Source organism: Perissodus microlepis, chromosome 16, assembly GCF_051167445.1.
Source record: "Perissodus microlepis isolate ML-2025 ecotype Zambia chromosome 16, ASM5116744v1, whole genome shotgun sequence".
In the NCBI taxonomy this organism is placed as follows: domain Eukaryota; kingdom Metazoa; phylum Chordata; class Actinopteri; order Cichliformes; family Cichlidae; genus Perissodus; species Perissodus microlepis.
In genome coordinates this window covers 31,825,917-31,841,041 of record NC_140476.1, presented here as the reverse complement: position 1 = coordinate 31,841,041, position 15,125 = coordinate 31,825,917, and positions in this window count along the sequence as shown.

Here is a 15,125-nt window from a genome sequence, read left to right as displayed (position 1 = left end):
TTTCAAGTTATTCACGAAATGAAAACCTATACTTTGTTTCGTGCGAGAACTCCATTCAAATGCATGTAACAGTCAGAAACGCACTGTCTCGGCAAAATAAAGCCTTTTTGCACAACTTCATGAAGTTAGCTGTAACTTTTGATAGAAGGCTCAGATATACGTATTTATGGTTTTATCTTATAGAATTCAATATCCCCGTGTTGAGCAGACAGGTTTTAAAGCTGTTTGAGCTAAGATTTTCAAGTTATTCACGAAATGAAAACCTATACTTTGTTTCGTGCGAGAACTCCATTCAAATGCATGTAATAGTCAGAAACGCACTGTCTCGGAAAAATAAAGTGTTTTTGTACAACTTCATGAAGTTAGCTGTAACTTTTGATAGAAGGCTCAGATATACTTATTTATGGCTTTATCTTATAGAATTCAATATCCCCGTGTTGAGCAGACATGTTTTAAAGCTGTTTGAGCTAAGATTTTCAAGTTATTCACGAAATGAAAACCTATACTTTGTTTCGTGCGAGAACTCCATTCAAATGCATGTAATAGTCAGAAACGCACTGTCTCGGCGAAATAAAGCCTTTTTGCACAACTTCATGAAGTTAGCTTTAACTTTTGATAGAAGGCACAGACACACGTATTTATGGCTTTATCTTATAGAATTCAGCATCTCCGTGCTGGGGAAATAGGTTTTGCAGCTGTTTGAGCTAAGATTTTCAAGTTATTCACGAAATGAAAACCTATACTTTGTTTCGTGCGAGAACTCCATTCAAATGCATGTAATAGTCAGAAACGCGCTGTCTCGGCGAAATAAAGCCTTTTTGCACAACTTCATGAAGTTAGCTGTAACTTTTGATAGAAGGCTCAGATATACTTATTTATGGCTTTATCTTATAGAATTCAATATCCCCGTGTTGAGCAGACAGGTTTTAAAGCTGTTTGAGCTAAGATTTTCAAGTTATTCACGAAATGAAAACCTATACTTTGTTTCGTGCGAGAACTCCATTCAAATGCATGTAATAGTCAGAAACGCACTGTCTCGGTGAAATAAAGGCTTTTTGTACAACTTCATGAAGTTAGCTGTAACTTTTGATAGAAGGCTCAGACACACATATTTATGGTTTTATCTTATAGAATTCAGCATCTCCGTGCTGAGGAAATAGGTTTTGCAGCTGTTTGAGCTAAGATTTTCAAGTTATTCACGAAATGAAAACCTATACTTTGTTTCGTGCGAGAACTCCATTCAAATGCATGTAATAGTCAGAAACGCACTGTCTTGGCGAAATAAAGTGTTTTTAATCAACTTCATAGAGACAGCTGTAACTTTTGATAGAAGACTCAGACACACATATTTATGGTTTTATCTTATAGAATTCAGCATCTCCGTGCTGAGGAAATAGGTTTTGCAGCTGTTTGAGCTAAGATTTTCAAGTTATTCACGAAATGAAAACCTATACTTTGTTTCGTGCGAGAACTCCATTCAAATGCATGTAATAGTCAGAAACGCACTGTCTCGGCGAAATAAAGTGTTTTTGTACAACTTCATGAAGTTAGCTGTAACTTTTGATAGAAGGCTCAGACACACATATTTATGGTTTTATCTTATAGAATTCAGCATCTCCGTGCTGGGGAAACAGGTTTTAAAGCTGTTTGAGCTAAGATTTTCGAGTTATTCACAAGATGAAAACCTATACTTTGTTTCGTGCGAGAACTCCATTCAAATGCATGTAACAGTCAGAAACGCACTGTCTTGGCGAAATAAAGTGTTTTTGTACAACTTCATGAAGTTAGCTGTAACTTTAGATAGAAGACTCAGACAGACATATTCATGGCTTTATCTTATAGAATTCAGCATCTCCGTGCTGGGGAAATAGGTTTTGCAGCTGTTTGAGCTAAGATTTCCAAGTTATTCACGAAATGAAAACCTATACTTTGTTTCGTGCGAGAACTCCATTCAAATGCATGTAATAGTCAGAAACGCACTGTCTCGGCGAAATAAAGCCTTTTTGCACAACTTCATGAAGTTAGCTGTAACTTTTGATAGAAGGCTCAGACACACGTATTCATGGCTTTATCTTATAGAATTCAATATCCCCGTGTTGAGCAGACAGGTTTTAAAGCTGTTTGAGCTAAGATTTTCAAGTTATTCACAAGATGAAAACCTATACTTTGTTTCGGGCGAGAACTCCATTCAAATGCATGTAATAGTCAGAAACGCACTGTCTCGGCGAAATAAAGCCTTTTTGCACAACTTCATGAAGTTAGCTGTAACTTTTGATAGAAGGCTCAGACAGACATATTTATGGTTTTATCTTATAGAATTCAGCATCTCCGTGCTGGGGAAATAGGTTTTGCAGCTGTTTGAGCTAAGATTTTCAAGTTATTTACGAAATGAAAACCTATACTTTGTTTCGTGCGAGAACTCCATTCAAATGCATGTAATAGTCAGAAACGCACTGTCTCGGCGAAATAAAGCCTTTTTGCACAACTTCATGAAGTTAGCTGTAACTTTTGATAGAAGGCTCAGACAGACATATTTATGGTTTTATCTTATAGAATTCAGCATCTCCGTGCTGGGGAAATAGGTTTTGCAGCTGTTTGAGCTAAGATTTTCAAGTTATTTACGAAATGAAAACCTATACTTTGTTTCGTGCGAGAACTCCATTCAAATGCATGTAATAGTCAGAAACGCACTGTCTCGGCGAAATAAAGCCTTTTTGCACAACTTCATGAAGTTAGCTGTAACTTTTGATAGAAGGCTCAGACACACATATTTATGGTTTTATCTTATAGAATTCAGCATCTCCGTGCTGGGGAAATAGGTTTTGCAGCTGTTTGAGCTAAGATTTTCAAGTTATTTACGAAATGAAAACCTATACTTTGTTTCGTGCGAGAACTCCATTCAAATGCATGTAATAGTCAGAAACGCACTGTCTCGGCGAAATAAAGCCTTTTTGCACAACTTCATGAAGTTAGCTGTAACTTTTGATAGAAGGCTCAGACACACATATTTATGGTTTTATCTTATAGAATTCAGCATCTCCGTGCTGGGGAAATAGGTTTTGCAGCTGTTTGAGCTAAGATTTTCAAGTTATTCACGAAATGAAAACCTATACTTTGTTTCGTGCGAGAACTCCATTCAAATGCATGTAATAGTCAGAAACGCACTGTCTCGGAAAAATAAAGTGTTTTTGTACAACTTCATGAAGTTAGCTGTAACTTTTGATAGAAGGCTCAGATATACGTATTTATGGCTTTATCTTATAGAATTCAATATCCCCGTGTTGAGCAGACAGGTTTTAAAGCTGTTTGAGCTAAGATTTTCAAGTTATTCACGAAATGAAAACCTATACTTTGTTTCGTGCGAGAACTCCATTCAAATGCATGTAACAGTCAGAAACGCACTGTCTTGGCGAAATAAAGTGTTTTTCATCAACTTCATAGAGACAGCTGTAACTTTAGATAGAAGGCTCAGACACACGTATTTATGGCTTTATCTTATAGAATTCAATATCCCCGTGTTGAGCAGACAGGTTTTAAAGCTGTTTGAGCTAAGATTTTCAAGTTATTCACAAGATGAAAACCTATACTTTGTTTCGTGCGAGAACTCCATTCAAATGCATGTAACAGTCAGAAACGCACTGTCTTGGCGAAATAAAGTGTTTTTAATCAACTTCATAGAGACAGCTGTAACTTTTGATAGAAGACTCAGACAGACATATTTATGGCTTTATCTTATAGAATTCAGCATCTCCGTGCTGGGGAAATAGGTTTTGCAGCTGTTTGAGCTAAGATTTTCAAGTTATTCACGAAATGAAAACCTATACTTTGTTTCGTGCGAGAACTCCATTCAAATGCATGTAATAGTCAGAAACGCACTGTCTCGGCGAAATAAAGCCTTTTTGCACAACTTCATGAAGTTAGCTTTAACTTTTGATAGAAGGCACAGACACACGTATTTATGGCTTTATCTTATAGAATTCAGCATCTCCGTGCTGGGGAAATAGGTTTTGCAGCTGTTTGAGCTAAGATTTTCAAGTTATTCACAAGATTAAAACCTATACTTTGTTTCGTGCGAGAACTCCATTCAAATGCATGTAACAGTCAGAAACGCACTGTCTCGGCGAAATAAAGCCTTTTTGCACAACTTCATGAAGTTAGCTGTAACTTTTGATAGAAGGTTCAGACAGACATATTTATGGCTTTATCTTATAGAATTCAGCATCTCCGTGCTGGGGAAATAGGTTTTGCAGCTGTTTGAGCTAAGATTTTCAAGTTATTCACGAAATGAAAACCTATACTTTGTTTCGTGCGAGAACTCCATTCAAATGCATGTAACAGTCAGAAACGCACTGTCTCGGAAAAATAAAGTGTTTTTGTGCAACTTCATGAAGTTAGCTGTAACTTTTGATAGAAGGCTCAGACACACGTATTTATGGCTTTATCTTATAGAATTCAATATCCCCGTGTTGAGCAGACAGGTTTTAAAGCTGTTTGAGCTAAGATTTTCAAGTTATTCACAAGATGAAAACCTATACTTTGTTTCGTGCGAGAACTCCATTCAAATGCATGTAACAGTCAGAAACGCACTGTCTTGGCGAAATAAAGTGTTTTTCATCAACTTCATAGAGACAGCTGTAACTTTTGATAGAAGGTTCAGACAGACATATTTATGGCTTTATCTTATAGAATTCAATATCCCCGTGTTGAGCAGACCGGTTTTGCAGCTGTTTGAGCTAAGATTTTCAAGTTATTCACGAAATGAAAACCTATACTTTGTTTCGTACGAGAACTCCATTCAAATGCATGTAATAGTCAGAAACGCACTGTCTCGGCGAAATAAAGTGTTTTTGTACAACTTCATGAAGTTACATGGAACTTTTGATAGAAGGCTCAGACACACATTTTCATGGTTTTATCTTATAGAATTCAGCATCTCCGTGCTGGGGAAAAAGGTTTTGCAGCTGTTTGAGCTAAGATTTTCAAGTTATTCACAAGATGAAAACCTATACTTTGTTTCGTGCGAGAACTCCATTCAAATGCATGTAATAGTCAGAAACGCACTGTCTCGGCAAAATAAAGCCTTTTTGCACAACTTCATGAAGTTAGCTGTAACTTTTGATAGAAGGCTCAGACACACATATTTATGGTTTTATCTTATAGAATTCAATATCCCCGTTTTGAGCAGACAGGTTTTAAAGCTGTTTGAGCTAAGATTTTCAAGTTATTCACAAGATGAAAACCTATACTTTGTTTCGTGCGAGAACTCCATTCAAATGCATGTAACAGTCAGAAACGCACTGTCTCGGCAAAATAAAGCCTTTTTGCACAACTTCATGAAGTTAGCTGTAACTTTTGATAGAAGGCTCAGATATACGTATTTATGGTTTTATCTTATAGAATTCAATATCCCCGTGTTGAGCAGACAGGTTTTAAAGCTGTTTGAGCTAAGATTTTCAAGTTATTCACGAAATGAAAACCTATACTTTGTTTCGTGCGAGAACTCCATTCAAATGCATGTAACAGTCAGAAACGCACTGTCTCGGCAAAATAAAGCCTTTTTGCACAACTTCATGAAGTTAGCTGTAACTTTTGATAGAAGGCTCAGATATACGTATTTATGGTTTTATCTTATAGAATTCAATATCCCCGTGTTGAGCAGACAGGTTTTAAAGCTGTTTGAGCTAAGATTTTCAAGTTATTCACGAAATGAAAACCTATACTTTGTTTCGTGCGAGAACTCCATTCAAATGCATGTAATAGTCAGAAACGCACTGTCTCGGAAAAATAAAGTGTTTTTGTACAACTTCATGAAGTTAGCTGTAACTTTTGATAGAAGGCTCAGATATACTTATTTATGGCTTTATCTTATAGAATTCAATATCCCCGTGTTGAGCAGACATGTTTTAAAGCTGTTTGAGCTAAGATTTTCAAGTTATTCACGAAATGAAAACCTATACTTTGTTTCGTGCGAGAACTCCATTCAAATGCATGTAATAGTCAGAAACGCACTGTCTCGGCGAAATAAAGCCTTTTTGCACAACTTCATGAAGTTAGCTTTAACTTTTGATAGAAGGCACAGACACACGTATTTATGGCTTTATCTTATAGAATTCTATATCCCCGTGTTGAGCAGACAGGTTTTAAAGCTGTTTGAGCTAAGATTTTCAAGTTATTCACGAAATGAAAACCTATACTTTGTTTCGTGCGAGAACTCCATTCAAATGCATGTAACAGTCAGAAACGCACTGTCTTGGCGAAATAAAGTGTTTTTGTACAACTTCATGAAGTTAGCTGTAACTTTTGATAGAAGGTTCAGACAGACATATTTATGGCTTTATCTTATAGAATTCAGCATCTCCGTGCTGGGGAAATAGGTTTTGCAGCTGTTTGAGCTAAGATTTTCAAGTTATTCACGAAATGAAAACCTATACTTTGTTTCGTGCGAGAACTCCATTCAAATGCATGTAATAGTCAGAAACGCGCTGTCTCGGCGAAATAAAGCCTTTTTGCACAACTTCATGAAGTTAGCTGTAACTTTTGATAGAAGGCTCAGATATACTTATTTATGGCTTTATCTTATAGAATTCAATATCCCCGTGTTGAGCAGACAGGTTTTAAAGCTGTTTGAGCTAAGATTTTCAAGTTATTCACGAAATGAAAACCTATACTTTGTTTCGTGCGAGAACTCCATTCAAATGCATGTAATAGTCAGAAACGCACTGTCTCGGTGAAATAAAGGCTTTTTGTACAACTTCATGAAGTTAGCTGTAACTTTTGATAGAAGGCTCAGACACACATATTTATGGTTTTATCTTATAGAATTCAGCATCTCCGTGCTGAGGAAATAGGTTTTGCAGCTGTTTGAGCTAAGATTTTCAAGTTATTCACGAAATGAAAACCTATACTTTGTTTCGTGCGAGAACTCCATTCAAATGCATGTAATAGTCAGAAACGCACTGTCTTGGCGAAATAAAGTGTTTTTAATCAACTTCATAGAGACAGCTGTAACTTTTGATAGAAGACTCAGACACACATATTTATGGTTTTATCTTATAGAATTCAGCATCTCCGTGCTGAGGAAATAGGTTTTGCAGCTGTTTGAGCTAAGATTTTCAAGTTATTCACGAAATGAAAACCTATACTTTGTTTCGTGCGAGAACTCCATTCAAATGCATGTAATAGTCAGAAACGCACTGTCTCGGCGAAATAAAGTGTTTTTGTACAACTTCATGAAGTTAGCTGTAACTTTTGATAGAAGGCTCAGACACACATATTTATGGTTTTATCTTATAGAATTCAGCATCTCCGTGCTGGGGAAACAGGTTTTAAAGCTGTTTGAGCTAAGATTTTCGAGTTATTCACAAGATGAAAACCTATACTTTGTTTCGTGCGAGAACTCCATTCAAATGCATGTAACAGTCAGAAACGCACTGTCTTGGCGAAATAAAGTGTTTTTGTACAACTTCATGAAGTTAGCTGTAACTTTAGATAGAAGACTCAGACAGACATATTCATGGCTTTATCTTATAGAATTCAGCATCTCCGTGCTGGGGAAATAGGTTTTGCAGCTGTTTGAGCTAAGATTTCCAAGTTATTCACGAAATGAAAACCTATACTTTGTTTCGTGCGAGAACTCCATTCAAATGCATGTAATAGTCAGAAACGCACTGTCTCGGCGAAATAAAGCCTTTTTGCACAACTTCATGAAGTTAGCTGTAACTTTTGATAGAAGGCTCAGACACACGTATTCATGGCTTTATCTTATAGAATTCAATATCCCCGTGTTGAGCAGACAGGTTTTAAAGCTGTTTGAGCTAAGATTTTCAAGTTATTCACAAGATGAAAACCTATACTTTGTTTCGGGCGAGAACTCCATTCAAATGCATGTAATAGTCAGAAACGCACTGTCTCGGCGAAATAAAGCCTTTTTGCACAACTTCATGAAGTTAGCTGTAACTTTTGATAGAAGGCTCAGACAGACATATTTATGGTTTTATCTTATAGAATTCAGCATCTCCGTGCTGGGGAAATAGGTTTTGCAGCTGTTTGAGCTAAGATTTTCAAGTTATTTACGAAATGAAAACCTATACTTTGTTTCGTGCGAGAACTCCATTCAAATGCATGTAATAGTCAGAAACGCACTGTCTCGGCGAAATAAAGCCTTTTTGCACAACTTCATGAAGTTAGCTGTAACTTTTGATAGAAGGCTCAGACAGACATATTTATGGTTTTATCTTATAGAATTCAGCATCTCCGTGCTGGGGAAATAGGTTTTGCAGCTGTTTGAGCTAAGATTTTCAAGTTATTTACGAAATGAAAACCTATACTTTGTTTCGTGCGAGAACTCCATTCAAATGCATGTAATAGTCAGAAACGCACTGTCTCGGCGAAATAAAGCCTTTTTGCACAACTTCATGAAGTTAGCTGTAACTTTTGATAGAAGGCTCAGACACACATATTTATGGTTTTATCTTATAGAATTCAGCATCTCCGTGCTGGGGAAATAGGTTTTGCAGCTGTTTGAGCTAAGATTTTCAAGTTATTTACGAAATGAAAACCTATACTTTGTTTCGTGCGAGAACTCCATTCAAATGCATGTAATAGTCAGAAACGCACTGTCTCGGCGAAATAAAGCCTTTTTGCACAACTTCATGAAGTTAGCTGTAACTTTTGATAGAAGGCTCAGACACACATATTTATGGTTTTATCTTATAGAATTCAGCATCTCCGTGCTGGGGAAATAGGTTTTGCAGCTGTTTGAGCTAAGATTTTCAAGTTATTCACGAAATGAAAACCTATACTTTGTTTCGTGCGAGAACTCCATTCAAATGCATGTAATAGTCAGAAACGCACTGTCTCGGAAAAATAAAGTGTTTTTGTACAACTTCATGAAGTTAGCTGTAACTTTTGATAGAAGGCTCAGATATACGTATTTATGGCTTTATCTTATAGAATTCAATATCCCCGTGTTGAGCAGACAGGTTTTAAAGCTGTTTGAGCTAAGATTTTCAAGTTATTCACGAAATGAAAACCTATACTTTGTTTCGTGCGAGAACTCCATTCAAATGCATGTAACAGTCAGAAACGCACTGTCTTGGCGAAATAAAGTGTTTTTCATCAACTTCATAGAGACAGCTGTAACTTTAGATAGAAGGCTCAGACACACGTATTTATGGCTTTATCTTATAGAATTCAATATCCCCGTGTTGAGCAGACAGGTTTTAAAGCTGTTTGAGCTAAGATTTTCAAGTTATTCACAAGATGAAAACCTATACTTTGTTTCGTGCGAGAACTCCATTCAAATGCATGTAACAGTCAGAAACGCACTGTCTTGGCGAAATAAAGTGTTTTTAATCAACTTCATAGAGACAGCTGTAACTTTTGATAGAAGGTTCAGACAGACATATTAATGGCTTTATCTTATAGAATCCAGCATCTCCGTGCTGGGGAAATAGGTTTTGCAGCTGTTTGAGCTAAGATTTTCAAGTTATTCACGAAATGAAAACCTATACTTTGTTTCGTGCGAGAACTCCATTCAAATGCATGTAATAGTCAGAAACGCACTGTCTCGGAAAAATAAAGTGTTTTTGTACAACTTCATGAAGTTAGCTGTAACTTTTGATAGAAGGCTCAGATATACGTATTTATGGCTTTATCTTATAGAATTCAATATCCCCGTGTTGAGCAGACAGGTTTTAAAGCTGTTTGAGCTAAGATTTTCAAGTTATTCACAAGATGAAAACCTATACTTTGTTTCGTGCGAGAACTCCATTCAAATGCATGTAACAGTCAGAAACGCACTGTCTTGGCGAAATAAAGTGTTTTTAATCAACTTCATAGAGACAGCTGTAACTTTTGATAGAAGACTCAGACAGACATATTAATGGCTTTATCTTATAGAATCCAGCATCTCCGTGCTGGGGAAATAGGTTTTGCAGCTGTTTGAGCTAAGATTTTCAAGTTATTCACGAAATGAAAACCTATACTTTGTTTCGTGCGAGAACTCCATTCAAATGCATGTAATAGTCAGAAACGCACTGTCTCGGAAAAATAAAGTGTTTTTGTACAACTTCATGAAGTTAGCTGTAACTTTTGATAGAAGGCTCAGACACACATATTTATGGTTTTATCTTATAGAATCCAGCATCTCCGTGCTGGGGAAAAAGGTTTTGCAGCTGTTTGAGCTAAGATTTTCAAGTTATTCACGAAATGAAAACCTATACTTTGTTTCGTGCGAGAACTCCATTCAAATGCATGTAATAGTCAGAAACGCACTGTCTCGGAAAAATAAAGTGTTTTTGTACAACTTCATGAAGTTAGCTGTAACTTTTGATAGAAGGCTCAGATATACATATTTATGGCTTTATCTTATAGAATTCAATATCCCCGTGTTGAGCAGACAGGTTTTAAAGCTGTTTGAGCTAAGATTTTCAAGTTATTCACGAAATGAAAACCTATACTTTGTTTCGTGCGAGAACTCCATTCAAATGCATGTAATAGTCAGAAACGCACTGTCTCGGCGAAATAAAGCCTTTTTGCACAACTTCATGAAGTTAGCTGTAACTTTTGATAGAAGGCTCAGACACACATATTTATGGTTTTATCTTATAGAATTCAGCATCTCCGTGCTGGGGAAATAGGTTTTGCAGCTGTTTGAGCTAAGATTTTCAAGTTATTCACGAAATGAAAACCTATACTTTGTTTCGTGCGAGAACTCCATTCAAATGCATGTAATAGTCAGAAACGCACTGTCTCGGAAAAATAAAGTGTTTTTGTACAACTTCATGAAGTTAGCTTTAACTTTTGATAGAAGGCTCAGACACACGTATTTATGGCTTTATCTTATAGAATTCAATATCCCCGTGTTGAGCAGACAGGTTTTAAAGCTGTTTGAGCTAAGATTTTCAAGTTATTCACAAGATGAAAACCTATACTTTGTTTCGTGCGAGAACTCCATTCAAATGCATGTAATAGTCAGAAACGCACTGTCTCGGCGAAATAAAGCCTTTTTGCACAACTTCATGAAGTTAGCTTTAACTTTTGATAGAAGGCACAGACACACGTATTTATGGCTTTATCTTATAGAATTCAATATCCCCGTGTTGAGCAGACAGGTTTTAAAGCTGTTTGAGCTAAGATTTTCAAGTTATTCACAAGATGAAAACCTATACTTTGTTTCGTGCGAGAACTCCATTCAAATGCATGTAACAGTCAGAAACGCACTGTCTTGGCGAAATAAAGTGTTTTTCATCAACTTCATAGAGACAGCTGTAACTTTTGATAGAAGGTTCAGACAGACATATTCATGGCTTTATCTTATAGAATTCAGCATCTCCGTGCTGGGGAAATAGGTTTTGCAGCTGTTTGAGCTAAGATTTTCAAGTTATTCACGAAATGAAAACCTATACTTTGTTTCGTGCGAGAACTCCATTCAAATGCATGTAACAGTCAGAAACGCACTGTCTCGGAAAAATAAAGTGTTTTTGTACAACTTCATGAAGTTAGCTGTAACTTTTGATAGAAGGCTCAGATATACTTATTTATGGCTTTATCTTATAGAATTCAATATCCCCGTGTTGAGCAGACAGGTTTTAAAGCTGTTTGAGCTAAGATTTTCAAGTTATTCACAAGATGAAAACCTATACTTTGTTTCGTGCGAGAACTCCATTCAAATGCATGTAACAGTCAGAAACGCACTGTCTTGGCGAAATAAAGTGTTTTTAATCAACTTCATAGAGACAGCTGTAACTTTTGATAGAAGACTCAGACAGACATATTAATGGCTTTATCTTATAGAATCCAGCATCTCCGTGCTGGGGAAATAGGTTTTGCAGCTGTTTGAGCTAAGATTTTCAAGTTATTCACGAAATGAAAACCTATACTTTGTTTCGTGCGAGAACTCCATTCAAATGCATGTAACAGTCAGAAACGCACTGTCTTGGCGAAATAAAGTGTTTTTAATCAACTTCATAGAGACAGCTGTAACTTTTGATAGAAGACTCAGACAGACATATTAATGGCTTTATCTTATAGAATTCAGCATCTCCGTGCTGGGGAAATAGGTTTTGCAGCTGTTTGAGCTAAGATTTTCAAGTTATTCACGAAATGAAAACCTATACTTTGTTTCGTGCGAGAACTCCATTCAAATGCATGTAATAGTCAGAAACGCACTGTGTGAAGAGAAAAGTTATTAGAAAGGCAAATGAAGTCACACTCAGATATCTAATTTTTACATGCGCATGGGCGGTCAGTCCGATCTGCTCTGCTGTCAAAGTGCGCACAACAGATGTGACAGAAAAACCGCCCAGGGCTCTCAGCGCATTCTTTATTTATACTCCAAGTGAGCTTTCAAGGAAGTGGGAGTGGTATGTTCAGTATACAAAAACGTTTCCATAATAGGAGAAACCTTTAGCTTGTCTGTTGAAATAGGAGATAGCTTGGTATGTATAGAAACTTAAACATTTCCTTAAAAGGAGAGTGAGAGAGGGGGGTGACCATTAACTCAGGATGTAGTATGTATGTCACCGCATTCCTCTACACATCTGGTTCCACTTTCCTTTCCTGTGGTGGTTCCAACTCACAAGCTCTCCTATCTTAAATGAAGCTACAACTAAACAATAATCACAAAACTAAAAAATCTCTTATCATTCCCTCCTGTTTGTAGCGATTTTAAGCAAATACATCAATGTGTTTCAGACACAGACCCTACATTGTGAGTGCTTTCGGTCTGGTCGTCATAAAATGTGTATCATTCAAACATAATCATTCATCACATTTGTTTCATACTCATCGTCTTCTCCTTCTTCCTCGTCTGGCACAGTAACATATGCAACAAGAGATTGGGATATCATTCTTGATACCATTCCTCTTACACAGGGGATAATGCATGTAGTAAAGATACAAAACATAATAAGTATTAGGCCAATAAACATTAAAACCTTAAACATCAGTGTTCTCCATGAGCCGCTCATAAACCAATTCCACCAGTTACTTTGTGAATTTGCCCAATCGGTTACCTGTGCCTGTTTAACGTTTCTAAGTAATTGTAGAGCATTTGTCATATTATCAGAATGCACATTGTCTGGAATATATGTACAACAAGTTATATTAAACAAAACACAGTCCGCGTTTTTCTGCCATGGTCATGTCCAGGGCAACTCTGTGTTGCATAACAGTTATTCTTATGGCATCAATTTCCTGATTTTGCTCTTTGTTGATGCTGGTCGATGCATTTAAAAACAGTCCAAAACTATAGTCCAATAGTCAGGAGGTTGCTGTGGTTTAGGACAATTCCTAAATATTGATAACCTAGACTGGCAAAGCTTGCTGCGCATGTCACTTGAATCATGTTCATAAGTCTGCCATATAATGTAGCATGCTGTGTTGTAGCAGGCATGCGTGAGCATATATAACAATCTTTGTCTTCTTTGCGATTATATATGTATCTATACCAGGCGTTGTTCATCCAGGGGTGGATGTAGTCCTGTGTCACTTCAGTCAGGTGTGAGTTATCATATGTCCATGCCCTTCTATGCAAGTTGGCTTCTTGATCCTTTAAGTGCATCAGGGTCCATGCTGTAAGCAGCAGGGCCAAGGTGGTAAGCAGAATAATCTTCATGATGACCAAACACACCGATTTACTCTGGTGAGTAGACTACAGGCGAGAAGTAGAAGGCGGGATATACCCAATCAGCCCTCCCTTCACTTGTAGATCACCAAAGAGTCGGGATGGTGGTGTCTTTAGGTTGTGCTGTCACTCACTTCCATTTTTGCAATGGCTCTGGTGGATCCAAGAGGGCCTCTCAGCGATTTTGCAAGCTGTTGGCGTCGTTAGGAGTACTTGGTATGGACCTTCCCATCGGGATGGGTTCCAATTCTTTCTCTGGAGTACTCATATAAGGACCCAATCGCCTGGTTTTAATCTGCAAGAGACTTGAGAAGCGTCGCACGGCAGTTCAAAACAATATCCCTATTTTCTACTAGTTTTGCCATTCTTTCTACTAAAGTTGTCTTTCTAACAGATTTATCTATTGGTTCACTTTCATCAATTCATGCATCTTTTCACTGAGGTCTGATTCAAACTATCTTACTTCTGATTCTTTCCAAAAATAATTTCACATGTAACATTTTATATATGTGTGTTTTCTACTTTTGTTTACCTCTTTATTGTAATCTGGTGGACATCTCTAAACACCATCATGAGTTCAGGCTTCAATTTCAACCCAATTATACTCCTCTGGGCTTCACCTTCCCACTGGCCCCTGTACCCTTCTCAAAGTGTCCTTTGTTGTCTTAAATCTCCAGCAAACACAATCTGTTTCTTCTCTGTTTCTTCCTTTTAGATTAAGTCCCAGCCAGGCAAAATATCACATTCAGTGCCTTTAAACAGTTATGTCACACTGTTCTTACCAGCCTGCTGTTAATTCTTCAATTCCACGATATTCTGTTGGTCTTCATCAGGAGATTGACTGTCCTTTGAGCTTCTTTTCAGGATCGGGACAAGTGGGAGGTCAAGCTATAAAATTTTAAGCCAAACTTTGGCTTGTTTTCTCCCAATTATGTTAATCTATGGTTTTGCTGCTATGCTCAAAATTCTAGGTTGAGAAAAGTCCACCTTTATTTATTTGTGACCTATATTGACACACTAAACCATACCATTAATATCATTTTCATTTCTTTTCTTAAAGCCTCCATTTGCTTCATCTGGCTTGAGTCTGTCTCTTCTGTTTTTCTCTCTGGGTGCTCACTCCTTATATGGGCATGCAAAGTTCCTGTCACACACACACTTCCTGTTACTCTCTTTTGTGTTTCTACAGGCTAATCAAACTCATTTTGTATTTACAGTCTACAAACCCTCTGTAATTCTACTAACTTCTAATCTAAAATGTAACGTCATTCACACAATAATTTCATAATCCTCTCACACACACTGCCTTTTAAATAAACTAAACTCTTTGCATTTTTATCTATTTCAGACATTTTCTGAGTCTCTGTTTTATGGTGCTGTTAGTTCTCTCTACTAACCCTGCACTCCATGGATGATAAGCACAGTGATTTCTTATGCTGAATCCTAGTGCTTCAGAGACCTTACTGATCACATCATTGACAAAATGTGTCCCATTGTC